This window comes from Haemaphysalis longicornis, unplaced genomic scaffold (assembly GCF_048455015.1).
Source record: "Haemaphysalis longicornis isolate Haplotype H1 unplaced genomic scaffold, Haemaphysalis longicornis Haplotype H1 scaffold_1, whole genome shotgun sequence".
NCBI classification, from domain to species: domain Eukaryota; kingdom Metazoa; phylum Arthropoda; class Arachnida; order Ixodida; family Ixodidae; genus Haemaphysalis; species Haemaphysalis longicornis.
Genome location: NW_027526203.1, coordinates 56,094,394 through 56,109,713, shown reverse-complemented (window position 1 = coordinate 56,109,713; position 15,320 = coordinate 56,094,394).

The window sequence follows — 15,320 nt, the reverse complement described above, 5'->3', positions numbered from 1 at the left end:
ATGTCAGACGAGCTGCATCCGAGTAGGCTGTCTCGCCAGTGGCGGGAGTTGGCGGAAATCCACTGCTCCCTTCCTCGGTAATCGGAATTCTTCGCATTGAGGGGTGAGAGCGGAGCCCTCGGCACACGGACGGCAGCGGGAGTCACGCCAGTTGCCAGTCGCCACCGCCATGGACAGCGAGGGCGGACCAGCTGAACCACCCGGCGGGGCCGGCCAGTGAAGGTGGCACCGAGCGCAGCGTGTTGAGCTGTCGCCAGGTGCTGCTCTGGCCCCCCCGGGCGAGCGCCCTGCGGGGCAACCATTCAGCCGTTCGGGAGGACCAGCCGCCGAAGCAGCCACGGAGCCCAGGAGGCCGAGGGACCCGCCATTGGGGAGAACGCCTTGCACTGGGAGCAGAGGTCGCGTCAGCAAGCGACCTCCGCATTCTTCGGCTGCGGCTGCCGGCTTCTTCTGGACCTGCCAACCTGCTGTGCTTCCCAACCGTGAGAGACTCGGACCAGTGCAACGCGTGGCACGCTCATCAGGCCGAGCTTCGCGGTTACGGCATCATGTGGCGAACATTGGGGGTGAACTGGCTTGGGGGTGACGTTTGTTGGCGTATTTCGTAACTTGAGGTTTTGGGATTGACTCTTGTGCTTCGCGGCGCCGTTTCAATGCGAGTGGCGTCGAGTATTTAGGGAGGAGGAGTGTGGGGATTGTGGCTGCCCGCGATCCCGACTCGGTACGCGGCAGCGCTCGAAGGGCCGCGCGGCTTGCGCGGGATTGCGCAACAAGACGGCAAGAACGTGGCCTCGGGGCCTCGGCACGGCCACGGCAAGAATAGAGGGGTTCGCTTGCGCGTCGCGAGATGGCGCCACCGGCGCGCGCGGAGTGGCTTCGGCGGAGAGGCGGCTGCGGAGAGCGGGGACTTGGTCCGCGGCGCTCGGCGAGCACGGCGGCGGCGGGCGGCCGCTCCGAGCGTGGACGACGAGACGGCGGCGGCGGAGCGACCTGGCGCCTTCCCCTTCGAGCCTGGACCGACCATCGTCCAACGGTAGCGGCGGAGTCGAACGACTCCGGCCGCACGAGCAACGCGGGATCCGAGAAGACGGAGCCAGCTAAGGGAGGCTTTGGGAATAAACCCCCCCTTGGAGGTTGGCGTCGGTTGCCTTTGTCTCTTGCCTGCCTCTCACGCCGGCCCGTATACACGGAAGCCGCGTGCGGAGGACCGTCCGAGCCAAACCCACACCACAGTATGTAACAACACAAACGATTATTTTGTCACTTTATTGTCACCCTAAAAAATTACGGTAATTTTTTCTCCAAATATATTCATCCGAACAATTTCAATCCGCAATAAAAAAATCCTACCCTGGGGGGTCGCATTTGACGAAAAAATTCGACCTGTAAAGGGGTAAAAGAATCAGCATAGCAACAACGAAACACGCGAAAGAGAGAACTAACAGACAGAACGCTGTGTCTCTCGGACATAGCCGGAGGGGGGGTTTGGGGGTTCGAAAACCCCATGAATGTTTTTGCGGGCAGCGCGTAAACGAGGTTTAGTATTGTTTTTGGCAAAACTCCTCCTTTCCGATAGCTTATAACCACCTCCGAAAAAATTCTAGCTGCGGCTCTGCTGTGTCTGTTCATTATCTCCTTCTTGTGTTTCGTCGTTTTTTTCCCCTGTTTATTCCTTTAAAATAAACCCACTGTTCTATTTTAGCATGTTTAGTGTCTGTTTAAAGTAAGCAATAAACATTTCACGCACCTTCTTGAAATGGTGTTTACTGGGCTGCTGTGAACTGCGAGCCTTCTGCGGAGACTTTGCGCCGGATCGCTTCCCAGAATGCCTGTTGCCGGACACCTCTGGTGACCGGCCAGTAGACTTGCTTGGTGGAGGGACCGGTTCAGGCAGGGGGAGCATCCCAGCATCCCAGCGAGAGAGCTTTCTCGCTGGGCTGGGAACGGGTTTGGGACCCGTGGGACTCCGGGTATCCGCATCCTTGGTAGGACTGCAGAAGGAAACACCACATAAGATCCTACAGTAACGCCTATTTCCCAATTGTGTAACACACCTATACCAGGTGCAACGGCTGCAAACTGCTACAAAGGACAGCCGGTACAAAGGACAGCTAGAAAGGACCACCGTACAGCTTCCTCAGTAACTTTGCAGATGGAGAAAAATTCGCAAAACAGCCACACAACAACACTGCCCCTTGCTCCTTGCGACCTTAATGGCAATGTGAAATGCTGCGGTACTTTATCCCGCTCTCCACCGAAGGCTGTTACGATATTTTATGTGGTGGTAGCGTGTGAGACGAGGCACTGGTTTTACTGTGCCACCCAGGCATGCTGCACACTTCTTGAGGAGTAGGAGGGACAGCGAGACGCTCTGGAGACAGTGCTCTGGTGCCTTAAACGCATGACCATCTTCCACCTGAGCTCCTAATAAAGCTGAACGAGTACACACAGGGTCTGGGCGGGAGCGACTGCAAGGTAAGTACGTGATAAAATAAGGCGCGGCGGTGACGACAAAGATTCCAATACGGCGACAAAGATCCTACCAATGATTTAGACGATGATTCCTTTCGGTTTAGATGAAGGGGAAATTACAAGCGTAAAAAGATCACGGAACATGCTTTGACTAGTTCAAAAACAGCTCAGAGACAAATGACGAACCAGACCACTCTAGTTTGTCGCCCCATACGCCTTCGTCTCTGCGAATGTTTTTGAAGTGGTCAAACAGTGTACACATGTCAGGCTTTAGTGTGTTATATCAAAATACGCTTGGTCATTAGAGAATAGGTGAACGCAGCAAAATAGTTGGATGCGCACAATTACCTGAGAAGCGACATTGCGTGTACGCGCATTCACCTCAAACCACTTGAAATAGCCCATGTTGAGGCTGAGTTCCTAGTCTGGTTCATCTCATTCATAAAGTACGCCAGCTACCTTAATTTGTGAACACTTTGAGCACTACATAATGTTTCAAGCTTCAACGCCCATCGTCCCGGGGACCCCCTGAAATAAAACGGGCGCAACAGATTCGGTTATGATTCGCCATATCATCGATAACGTCTTTGAAAATTTGTAGAATGAAGTCAGACCGTCTTCAAGCACTGCCATAGCCTTCGCATCAAAACAGAAAACGACAGGAAAATGGTCAACATCCCACCCTGTGAAAGTGGATGTCCAACAAAGCTGTTGTAAAACACTACAATTGGTGATGGAGGAGTGTATTAAACGTTTCTCATCATCTCAGTAAGCTAGTGGCTTGCGCTCGGCCAGCAGCATTAGATTAGGTTGCAAACTATTGCCACTCTTTTCTCCTATTGTTCCGTGCCGCCACAATGATCCTTGGTCAGTTGGCATTACGTGACATTTGTTTACACTACGACGGTTTGTGGGCACCGCCGATTAGTTGTTTATGCATTATGTCGGTCAAGTCTTGTAGGCTTAGCCTGTCCTCCCTGCTCTGCGGCTGCGCACAAGTGATGTCGTTTTGAATGGGAATCAAAGGCAATGTGCGTAACAATGATTCCTTTCGGTTTAGACAAAGAGGAAATTACAAGCAGAACAAGATCACGGAAAAGTACTAAATGTGCCGTTTTGCTGCATCTTCGGTAATGTTGTTAACAATTGACCCGGTCGAAGTGAATGGCGAGGCCAAAGATGTGGAAATCTCGCAACACTGATAAACGCCAAAATGGCAACTGTTGCTGCCTTGTGTGCCTCAGTGGCGGTACTCTGCCTTAGCTACTCGCACTACGTTCAGCTTCTCTGGCAGCAAAGATACGGAATCCTGCCTAGACGGACGCATGCGCTGGTCGGCGTCCCATTGGTCACAGGCGCCTTATCCCTTATCATCCAGAATACGGTTTCGATGCTTGTTTTGCAGTTTCCTGAAACGAATTCTGAGCTCTATGCTGCATATCTGATTAGTCTGATGCATGCGCTCGGCGTCTGGCCTTGGTGCCTTGGTGTTTTTGCCCACAGAGATGATACCGTTGGGGGGGTTGAGGTATGCACTTTTTTGCTGTAAAGGTCATTTTTGCAACATTAGTGGCCCCGCAGCAGTGAATTCACACGTAAATTCGCGCCATTTAGAACATGCTTTCCATATAAATGTGCACTTTATTGTCACTGGCACTTTGTTGCCCTGACCAAAATGCAATTTTCTCGCTTAAAAACACCAGTATTTTTGTGTAAATAATTTTGGTGACAATATTCACAGTATGCGATGGTTGGTAAGTAGGCTGCTCCAATGCAATATATTGGGATAAAAACAGTGGCATTAGGATTTGTCTCTAACTGTCGCTTGTGTGCAAATATGGAAAAATATTCTTGGATGACAAAGTGACAAAATAAAACATCCACCCACAAGTTCTTTGTTTTGCACATTTCATGTTTATAATGTCTGCCGCGTGCAATCATTTGCTAGTTTTAAATGAATGTAGTTCTGTACTTATGTTTTTGCTCCCATGTTAGTTATATTTCCACATTTCCTTAAGTGTTATTTCTTTGTATGTGGACAAAACAGGGAATGAAACATTTAAGACTTCCAAGCGTCCGGCAGCTGGCTTCACCAATTTAAAGGGGCCCTGCAGCACTTACGATCGACTACTAGGAATGTATTTTGGGGTAAAGTCATTAGTAATGCCCCAGCAATCTACTCTCTCAAGAATTCTGAAGATCCGTTCACTATCACCGAAACTACGAGCGATGAGAAATCGCGCATAATCGTTCCTCCCAATTCGATCTCGCGGACAATGGGACGAAAGCTGCGCGCTCTCTCTAGGAGAGGGGGGCGGCTTGGAGCGTGCTCCTCCGCGGCCTTCGTTATATCACAGGCCGGGGAGTTTTCTCCTCTTCTCTGCAACGTCGAGGGGTCTACTTCCTATCCGGTTCCACAAAAAAGCTGGCATCGCTGCCTGCTCGCAAGCGCGCGCTCGAGCTGGTAGGGCATTTTTGAAGCCATAAATGTTTGCTGTCGAGTGGTCTGGTTGAAAGGGAAGTATTGAGCTCGTCACTCAAACTCCGCGCGCACTCAAAACACAAAATAAACTGCAAAACTGTGCGTAAAGGTTCAAGCATAGAAGAGGTTCGTACACAGCGCCGGCGACGGCGGATCGTCACAGGAAATGCGAGAAATAAGCCGCGAAGTTTCCCAGGGGCAGCCAATTGACAGCCATGGCCTCAACGACGTCGTTTAGGCCATGTCAGGAGTGCATAATGAGGAGAACTGAAGAGAGCGCGGTTGGTTTTTCCACGTCTTTCACAGCGATATGTGCGCTCACCGCTTCACGTGGACGTGTAATATTTGGCTCCGGTATTCCTTGCAGTGTAAGCTAAACGTTACGGAAGTTTACTTGCACTGCGCAAAGAGTGTTGCAGGGTCCCTTCAAGGCATGGCATGGATTATCAAACAAAGCAGTGCACGGCAAAGCGAGAAATACAGGTAGCTTTCCTTTGTTCGTTTCAAGAGAATTTACTCCTGGACGTTGAAATTAAGAAAGTGCACCACAAATTGACCAGCTACTTTAATGTTGATCAATAAAAGTGAGCTGCTTATGGGGTATGCATATTTTTCACTTATTTCAACCTTTTTGATCATACGATTTACGCACAATGTTTTAATTTTGGCTTCCCGTGAAAATCGTATCAATGAGATTTCACTGTACTTAGTCTCCACGTACGGCCAAGCCTCAAATGAAGTGCTTTAGGCTGTCCAAAGTAAAAAAAGGCAAATTTAGATTACCACACGACTCAATTTGGTAACCAAATGAAATTAAGGTTTTGACCGAAATCTGCCAAGTTGGAAATGAAGTCAGAAGAAGGTGAGAAAAAAAATACCCGACTAACCACAGCGTACAGGTAAAATGTGTCCTGCTGTAACCTGTAAAAAATTAACACAGGGCAAATCAATCCTGCAACAACAGCTTAACAATCTTCAAGACAAAATGACAGGCCCGTATTCTGAAGTGGCAGGATGTTGAATGGGTTAGCGACACTGAAGGCAACCAGCAAGTTGGTTTCAAAAGCAAGTCAATTTTCCATAGACAATTTTGCGTTGATTCGGTGGTGAAAAATGCCCTAATTCCTGCGAATTCACTAATCAAACGTTCATCAAATGTGACGTAAACACCGACTGCGTTCGCTGTTTGCGTCTTGATAAACCGGAAGCCAGCGGTGATGTATAGCAATCTAGAAGCAACCAAAAACAATGCTACCACGTACCGAGCGGTTTGGTCAGTTTCGATCAAATCAGTTGCGCTTTATCAAACTTTGTCACTTGCAGCTCCAAGCCAATAAGCAAAATGTTCCTTCATGGGACCCGTTGAAGGAATATCTGTATTGACCCTTTGTTGAAGAAAAACACATTGTACCTCTGAGGCCCCACGAATATTGGCTGAAAAACAGTGGCCAAATGCCAAACGCCCGTGTGTAGCTAGAGCGTTTCCTCGAAAAAGTGGTACCGCCACCCCAAGTATCGACGAGTAGCGCCATTCAGTGGTATCTAGGAAAGACGTGCTGGCAAGACGATTTGGGCACTTTTGTTGCAAGTTGTGCGGTGTAGCCAGTGGTGGCGACACCAGGCCTGTCTTCACGTTGCCCTCTTTTCAACGTTTTAAAAGGAGTACGCCGAAGAGTGGTATGAAGTGCAGCGGTGGTGTAGAGGCACACAATAAATCTCGCATAATATAGAAGGATCGTGGTTCAAATCACGGTGCTGCAAAATTCGCACTGGATAAAAAAATCCCCGTGTTGATGGAATTGCTGAAGGAGGCTGGGGCTGCGGCCTGATCCCGGCGACCATTGCCGGTAACACACTCCCTCACCAGAGAAGGATGGGCCACCCTGGTGCAGTATTGGCCACAACTTCCCATGAATACGCCAATTATTCCTCGGCCCGCAGTCCCCAGCAGCTGTGAAGCAACTGACCACGGCGGTGATCAGGTATGTGACGCAGCAGAGAGTGCTAAGATTCCCTGTACCCAGACAAGCTGCCACTGGAATCTGACCGTGGCAACAATTAACACGAGAACGTTATCTAGCGAGGTGAGTCTAGAGGTGTTGTTCAGGGAATTAGAGGGCGTTATATGGGACCTAGTGAGGAAAGTCTAGAGATGTTGTTCATGCAATTAGAGGGCTATAAATGGGATGTAATAGGGCTTAGTGAGGCTAGGAGGACAGATGAAGTCTTTACAGTGGTGAAAAATAGACACTTCCTATGTTACTGTGGTCTAGTGGACAGAAGAGAACTGGGAGTGGGATTTATAGTCAATAAAATCATAGCTGGCAACATAGATGAATACAATAGGCATAACGAAAGTGCACCCAGTCTTGTAATTAGGCTTAAGAAGAGTTACAAATTCAAGGTAGCACAGGGCTACGCACCTACATCCATCCATGATGACCAGCTAATTGAATACTTCTATGAAAATGTGGAATCATCAATGGCTAAAGAAAAACATAGTATACCGTAGTTACTGGAGACTTCATTGATAGAGCAGGCAGGAAGCAGGCTGGAGACAAGACAGTTGGGAACTATGCTCTGGGTTGTAGGAATAACAGGGGGGACTTATTAATAGAGTACGCAAACGGAATAATCTGCGCGCCTCAAATACCTTCTTCAGCAAACGGGGGAGCCGGAAGTGGACGTTGAGGAGCCCGAACGGGGAAGATAAAAATGAAATAGACAATGACGCTGGCCTCGCGCATGATGTTGAAGTGCCCGGAAGGGTGAGGTGTAGTGACCACAAGATAGTACGATCTCTAATTAGGCTAGATTCGAGGAGGAACCATAACAAGCTCTAGTACGAAAGAAGCCGATGAATGAGCTAACAGTAAAACGGAAAGTTGAAGCATTAAGGATCGCGCTGCAGAACCGATATTCATCTCTAACCGAAGAAGCGCAGATTACGGCACAAGAAGCGAGTGACAATCGTACACGTATTATCATGGCGTGTGCAAGAGAAGTTGGAGGTAAGATCGCTAGACAGGATACTGGTAAACTTTCCCAGGAGACGAAAGGTTTAATTAGGAAGCGGCAAAGCATGAGAATCTCCACCACAGCTGACAGAATAGAACTAGTCGAGCCTTCAAAGTTAGTCAATAAGCGTAAGTCAGCTGACATACGGAAGTTTAATATGGAGAGGACTGAACGTGCTGTAAACAATAGAGGCATCTGAAAGCAGTGAAGAGGCGTCTAGGCATGGGGAAAAATCAGATGTATGCACGTAAAAGACAAGCAAGGGAATATCATTAAAAATAGGGATAAAATAGTCATATTAGAAGAGGAGTTCTACAGATCTGTACAGTAACCGCGGCATCCAGGGTAATACCGAATAAGGAAGTAGTTGAGGGGAGGTAGACATCCCTCCAGTAACAACAGAAGAAGTAAAGAAGGCTTTGAAAAAAATGCAAGGGGGCAAAGCCCCTGGTGAGGATCAGCTAACAGCAGACCTCTTGAAGGATGGCGGGCAAATTGTACTAGTAAAACTGGCAAACCTGTATATGCAATACCTCATGACGCGAGTGTACGGGAATTTTGGAAGAACAGAAACATGATCCTAATACACAAGAAAGGTGACATGAAGGACTTGAAACATTAAAGGCCGATCAGCTTACTGTCAGTCATCTACAAGGTAGTTACGAAGGTTATCACTGGCAGAATTTCCACCACCTTAGATTTCAGTCAATCTAATGACCAAGCAGGGTTCCGTAAAGGATATTCAACATTCGATCATATTGATACAATCAATCAGGTGATGGAGAAATGCGCGAGGTACACTCAACTCCTATATATAGCCTTCATAGAATATAAGAAAGCATTTGACGCGGTCGAAACCTCAACAGTCATGCAAGCATTGCAGAATGAGGGTGTAGACGAGCATTACGTAAGAATACTAGAGGATACCTACAATGGCTCCAAAGCTACCACAGTCCTCCATAAGGAGAGTAGTAAAATATCTATAAGGAAGGGCGTCCGACAAGGAGACACAATCTGTCCAATGTTATTCACAGCAAGTTTACAAGATGATGATGATGATGGCTGAGTTTTCTTGGCGCAAGGCCGACTAAGGGCAAAGAGCGCCAAGGAAAAGTTGTTTTATGAGGACAAAGTTTCATGAGAACCCCGTATCGGATGATGAGGAAATTTACGTCAGTCGCTTTCCCATGTCAGATACTACTTTTTGCACTGCTTTGTCCTGCTATTTATTTTAAATATCTGTTGTGCCCCGCCATAGCTATGTCCCACTACGTTTCATAAATAAACTGTGCTGACCCCTCCAGAATGACATAAAAATGGGCACAGATAACCAAGCTTAGAAATGTGGATGTGAGAACACGGGGAATCTAGCTTCTAAGCTTTGTTGGAATATTTTATTTTGATGTGCAATGGTGGGCACTGTCAGTAGACTCCCCCCCACGGGTGGATGAACATAGACCTTATGAGAATGGGAGGAGGTATTAATTTATGATCTTCGCTATCCGAGACTGTGTATTAAGAACATTATGAAGTGCAAAATGGCATGATTTTGGAATGCTTTCTCATTACTATTGTGGGCGGCACTCAACTTGACAACTTCCGAAGGGATGAGTTGTTTTAAAGAGATTTTTCTCAGCCATTTTTTTAAACGTAAAGAAGCAAATGTTTTGTGTGTGAGCAGAACAATAGTAGTAAAGTTGGCACACGTTCTCCCCTGAACCCTAGAAAATGCCTTGAGAGGGCCTTGCAAGTCCTTTAATATTGCCGCGAACCATGCGCTGGGTTTGTTTATTTGTGTTTTGGTTTTGCCGCCCGGCTGCGCTGGTCTGTGTCATCGGTGTTGTGTGTGCCAAGGGAGGCGCGTGTTTCGTTCTTTCTTTCTGTGCCGCGTGTGTTATCTCTTCTGATAGGGAGAGCGCTCCGAACTAACGTGAACAGCCTAGAATTATCTTTGTTGATCTACAGTGTTCTGGATACAATTCGACTATTCCAGAAACCCTCGCCCCGAGTGATAAAAACCAGCTGAGCAGATGCCGCGGCATTCGAATTGGCGACACCAGTCTACGCACGTCACTTTGATAACTGCTGTTTCGCTGCCTGTGTATTCTTTGAGTTGTCAGGGGAGCACAAGTTCGCTCCAAGAAACCTATTTTTTCGTCAAGACAACTGCGTCGTCTTTGGCTACGTGACGTCTGGTGGAGGTGCTGGGTACGCACCCTTTAGGCTACCAAAAACCTCTGGAAGCTACCACACCAGTACAAGTAGAGCCAGCCGCCGACTGCAAGGCCTCCCGTCCGAGTTTTGTCTCCTGCCAGAAGATCCAAAAGAACGACGGCTGCAACCACGATCATGGTGCAAGAAGCAGCATCACCAGCCACGGGAACCGCCATCCTTCCGAGGAGCCCCCGCAGAAGATCCAGAAGAATGGTTGGAGAAACTGGAGCGAGTCCGGATCTTCAACAGGTGGGACGACGCAGAAATGTTCCGGCATGTTTTCTTTTACTTGGAAGATTCAGCTCACACTTGGTTCGAGAACGACGAGAGCTCCTTGACAAACTGGGCTCACTTGAAAAGCGAGTTCCTGAAGACCTTTACTACCGCGATCAGAAAAGAACGCGCAGCGCTTTTGCTGGAAACTCGAACGCAGCACCCCAACGAAGGGGTCATCATCTTCAACGAGGAGATGAAGCGACTTTTTCGCCGTGCGGACCCAGAAATGACGGAGGAAAACAAACTAAGGTTTCTGATGCGAGGGGTGAAGCAAGAGCTCTTCGCGTGCCTTGTTCGCAACCCCCCCCCAAGACCGTGTCCAAATTCGCGTCCGAGGCCACCGCGATGAAGACGCTCCAAATCCGAACAAGGCAGTACGACTGCCCAATCAATGCGCTGGTTTCCGAGACGATCGGTGCCGGCGCTATTAACTCCGACTCACTACGCGAGGCCAGCCGTGCAGTGGTGAGAGAACAGCTGCGGAAACTTTTCCCAACGACGACGCCACAACCTCAAGTCGCTTCCCAGACTGATGTGATCCGGGAAGACGTACAGCAGGATTTCGGAACTTCTATGCCGTCCGAAGCACCCCGCGAGCCAGAGGCTATGACCTACTCCGCGGATGTTCGTCGATCCCACCCTCTTCCAACACGTCGTGAAGAGGCCCCGCCGTACCACCGCCCAATGTCGCCCGCCCGACCCCCTGTAACCCGAAACCAGGTGTACGGATCGCCGTGTACTGTGAGGATGCTGCTCCTGACATCGATGCTACCGCAGAGAGTGACCAAACGTTGCCTCTCAACCGCGGTGTCTCCGTCGCAAGAGGCATTGCACGCTTTAGGCAATGTAAATCCCACATTTTGGTCACCAATTTTACTGAGGAGTACCAGCATTTAAACAAGGGCGCTGCAATTGCGTTCCTGGAAGAAACGCAAGAAGCAAGTCAAGTGGTCGCGGTCGCCAACTTTGAACGCGCACGCGCCGATGCTTCCAAGCTGCCGGATCCTTTCGACGTGAACGCGGCGCTGTCGCAAGAAAATCGGGACAGATTACTGGATTCGCTGCATCGCTACAGGGAGTGCTTTTCGTCAAACTCAAAATTACGTCAGACACCCTAGCGAAGCACCGAATAATAACCGAAGATGGAGCCCGACCTACCCGGCAGTCATCGTACCGCGTCTCTTAACACGAGCGGGAAGCCATCCGGACTCAAGTCGAGGACATGCTCAGCGACGACATTATACAGCCATCGAAAAGCCCCTGGGCTGCACCGGTCGTACTCGTGAAGAAAAAAGACGCTACATTAAGGTTCTCCGTTGCCTACCGGAGACTGAACAAAACAACCAAAAAAGACGTGTACCCCCTGCCACGAATCGACGACGCCCTCGACCACCGCTGCCACGCGAAGTACTTCTCATCGATGGATCTAAAGACCGGCTACTGGCAAATTGAAGTGGACGAGAGAGACCGAGAGAAGACTGAACTTATAACACCGGATGGCCTATACGAGTTCAAGGTGATGCATTTTGGACTGTGCACGGCGCCAGCAACGTTTCAAAGACTCATGGACACTGTGCTAGCTGGCCTGAAGTGGCACACTTACCTCTTATACCTCGACGACGTTGTGGTATTCGCCCGAACTTTCGACGAACACCTCGCAAGGTTGGAGTCTGTACTTGAAGCCATCGGTACGTCGGGGTTAACGCTGAAGCCTGAAAAGGGCCGTTTCGCGTACGAGGAAGTCAAGTTCTTGGTCACGTCGTCAATGCCGCGGGAGTTCTACCTGACCCGGCAATACTTCAGCCATTGCGAACTTCCCAAGGCCTCGGACTGTGCTCATTATACCGGCGCTTCGTCGCAAACTCCTCACGCACTGCAGAGCCACTCACGCGCTTGACGAAAGATAGCACCTCTTTTAGCTGGGACAACGACCAAGAAAAAGCATTCTGCGAGCTGCAAAAACGCCTGCAAAGCCCGCCCTTGCTCGCTCATTTCTACGAAAACGCCGAAACGGAAATTCACACGGACGCCAGTGATATAGGCTTGCGTGCTGTCTTCGTCCAAAAGCAAAGCAATTGCGAAAAGGTAATCGCCTATGCAAGCCGTGGTCTGTCGCAGGAGGAGAAAAAAATTGGGCCCATCTCCCCGCGAGGGGGACTCGAGTAAATGCGTAGCATAGGGGGTGGGTGTATTGCGTTAACTTTTAGTGTTTGGGGAGTTGGTGGAAGTGAATGCGTTGTATCAGCAGCTTCTTGACGTAGTTTGAATGAGTCAGGATAAGGCGCGTTCGTAGCCTTTGATTCTGTGTCGGTTTTGTGGCGCAGTGGGAAGAGCACCATCTACCTCGCGTTCCACCCACAGGTAGTGAATGCGTTGTATCAGCAGCTTCTTGACGTAGTTTGAATGAGTCAAGGATATAAGGCGCGTTCGTAGCCTTTGATTCTGTGTCGGCTTTGTGGCGCAGTGGGAAGGGCACCGTGTACCTTGCGTTCCGCCCACAGGGTAGTGGGATCAAAACCAGGCGCCGATAACTATTATGTTTTATAGTGTAGGGGGAGGGATGCGGACCTGCGCCTCGCCGGCTGGCTGCGGACAACGCCGAGGGACGACGGGTGACAGTGCGAGTTAAAGAAATGCTCTGCATTTAAAACTACTCTGCCCCCGAAAAAGAGTGCCTGGGTATCATACGGGCCATTTCAAAATTTCGCCCATACGTGTATGGTAGACAGTTCAAGGTTGTGACAGATCACCATGCGCTGTGTTGGCGCGCCAATTTGAAGGGCCCCTCTGGCCGTCTTGGGCGGGGGAGCTTGCGCCTGCAAAAGTTCGACGTTACAATAGTCTAAAAATCCGGCAGGAAACACTCCGACGCCGACTGCCTGTCCCGCGCCCCCGTCGACCCACCACCACTAAACACCGATGAAGAAAGCCCGTTCTTCGGAGTCGTGACAGAGAGCGACCTAGCCGCCCAACAGCGTGCCGACCCTGACTTGTGGGTCATGATCGACAACCTCGAAGGACGCAACGTCGCCTTGCCTAGGGTGTTCAAGCGGAACTTACCAGCATTCAGCCTCAAAACTCCATCCTCGTGAAGAAGAATTTCATCCCCGGAATGAGAACAAATTATCTACTTCCCATCCCCGCAGACCTTCCTGACGAAATTTTGGAAGCGTGCTACGACGACCCGTCTTCCGTACATCGCAGAACACCTCGCACTATTGTAAAAATCAAGGCGAAGTACTTGTGGCCCCGCCTTACATCCGACGTCACCCGCAACGTTCGGAGTTGCCGTGACTTCCCGCGACGAAAAACGCCGCCGACAAGACCCGCCGGACTACTGCAACCGATCGCCGTCCCGTCGAGGCCATTTCAACAGCTTGAAATGGACCTTCTAGGCCCGTTCCTTACGTCACGACCACAGAACAAGTGGATTGTCGTAGCAAACGACTACATGACGTGGTACGCAGAGACCACCGTTCTTCCGAGGGGGACTGCACCAGAAGTCGCCAAGTTCTTCATAAACCAAATTGTGCTGCGACATGGAGCTCCCGAAGTCCTAATCACGGACCACGGAACGGCCTTCACTTCGGAGCTTATGCAAGGAATCTCACGCTACAGCAACACGGATCACTGGAGAACGACGGCGTACCACCCCCAAACGAACAGACTAACGGAACGGCTGAGCAAGACGGTCGCGGATATGCTGTCTATGTACGTAGGCGTTGAACATAGCACTTGGGACGAAGTCCTTCCGCATGTGACGTTTGCGTACAACACGGCTATCCAGGAAACTACGCAGATGACGTCCGTTGGAGCTTGTCTACGGAAGACGGCCAACTACGATGCTCGACGCCATGCTTCCCCACGTGGAAGATGATGACGTGAACGCCGACGTTCAAGGATACCTTCGGCGTGCGGAGGAGGCCCGCCAGCTCTTTCGAGTTCCCACAACGGACCAGCAGCTGGTGGATGCGCGACGCTACAACCTCCGACGCCGAGACGCAGAGTACCGCCCAAAGGATCCTTTGTGTGTTTGGACTCCCATTGGATGACGTGGACTCAGTGAGAAACTTCTACGGCGGTATTTCTGCCTCTACCGGATTCTACAACGTGTTGGCCACCTTACCTGCGAGGTTATCCCCGATGGTGATTCCGGAATTTCACGACGACGCACGCGGTCCGAAGTTTTCCACGTGGGTCGCTTAAAACTTTTCTACGCACGATAATGGACTTCTATTTTTTATTTCTGCGGACTGTCGGTTATGTTGGCATCAGGTCGATGCACCCTTAGAGGGGGGTAACGCCACGAACCATGCGTTGGGTTTGTTTATTTGTGTTTTGGTTTTGCCGCCCGGCTGCGCCGGTCTGTGTTATCGGTGTTTTGTGTGCCAAGGGAGGCGCGTGTTCAGTTCTTTCTTTCTGTGCCGCATGTGTTGTCTTTTCTGATAGGGAGAGCGTTCCGAACTAACGTGAACAGCCTAGAATAATTTCCTTGATCTACAGAGTTCTGGATACAATTCGACTATTCCAGAAACCCTCGCGCCGAGTGATAAATACCGGCTGAGCAGGTGCCACGCTATTCGAATCGTCGACACCAGTCCAAGCACGTCACTTTATTGACTGCTGTTTTGCCGCCTGTGTATTCTTTGAGTTCTTAGGGGAGCACAAGTTCGCTCCAATAAGCTTATTTTTTGTTCAAGACAACTGCGTCGTCTTTGGCTACCTGACGTCTGGTGGCGGTGCTGGGTACGCACCCTTTTGGCTACCAAAAACCTCTGGAAGCTACTACGCCAGTCCAACTAGACCCATCGCCGACTGCAAGGCCTCCCGCCCGAGTTTGGAATCCTGCCAGAAGATC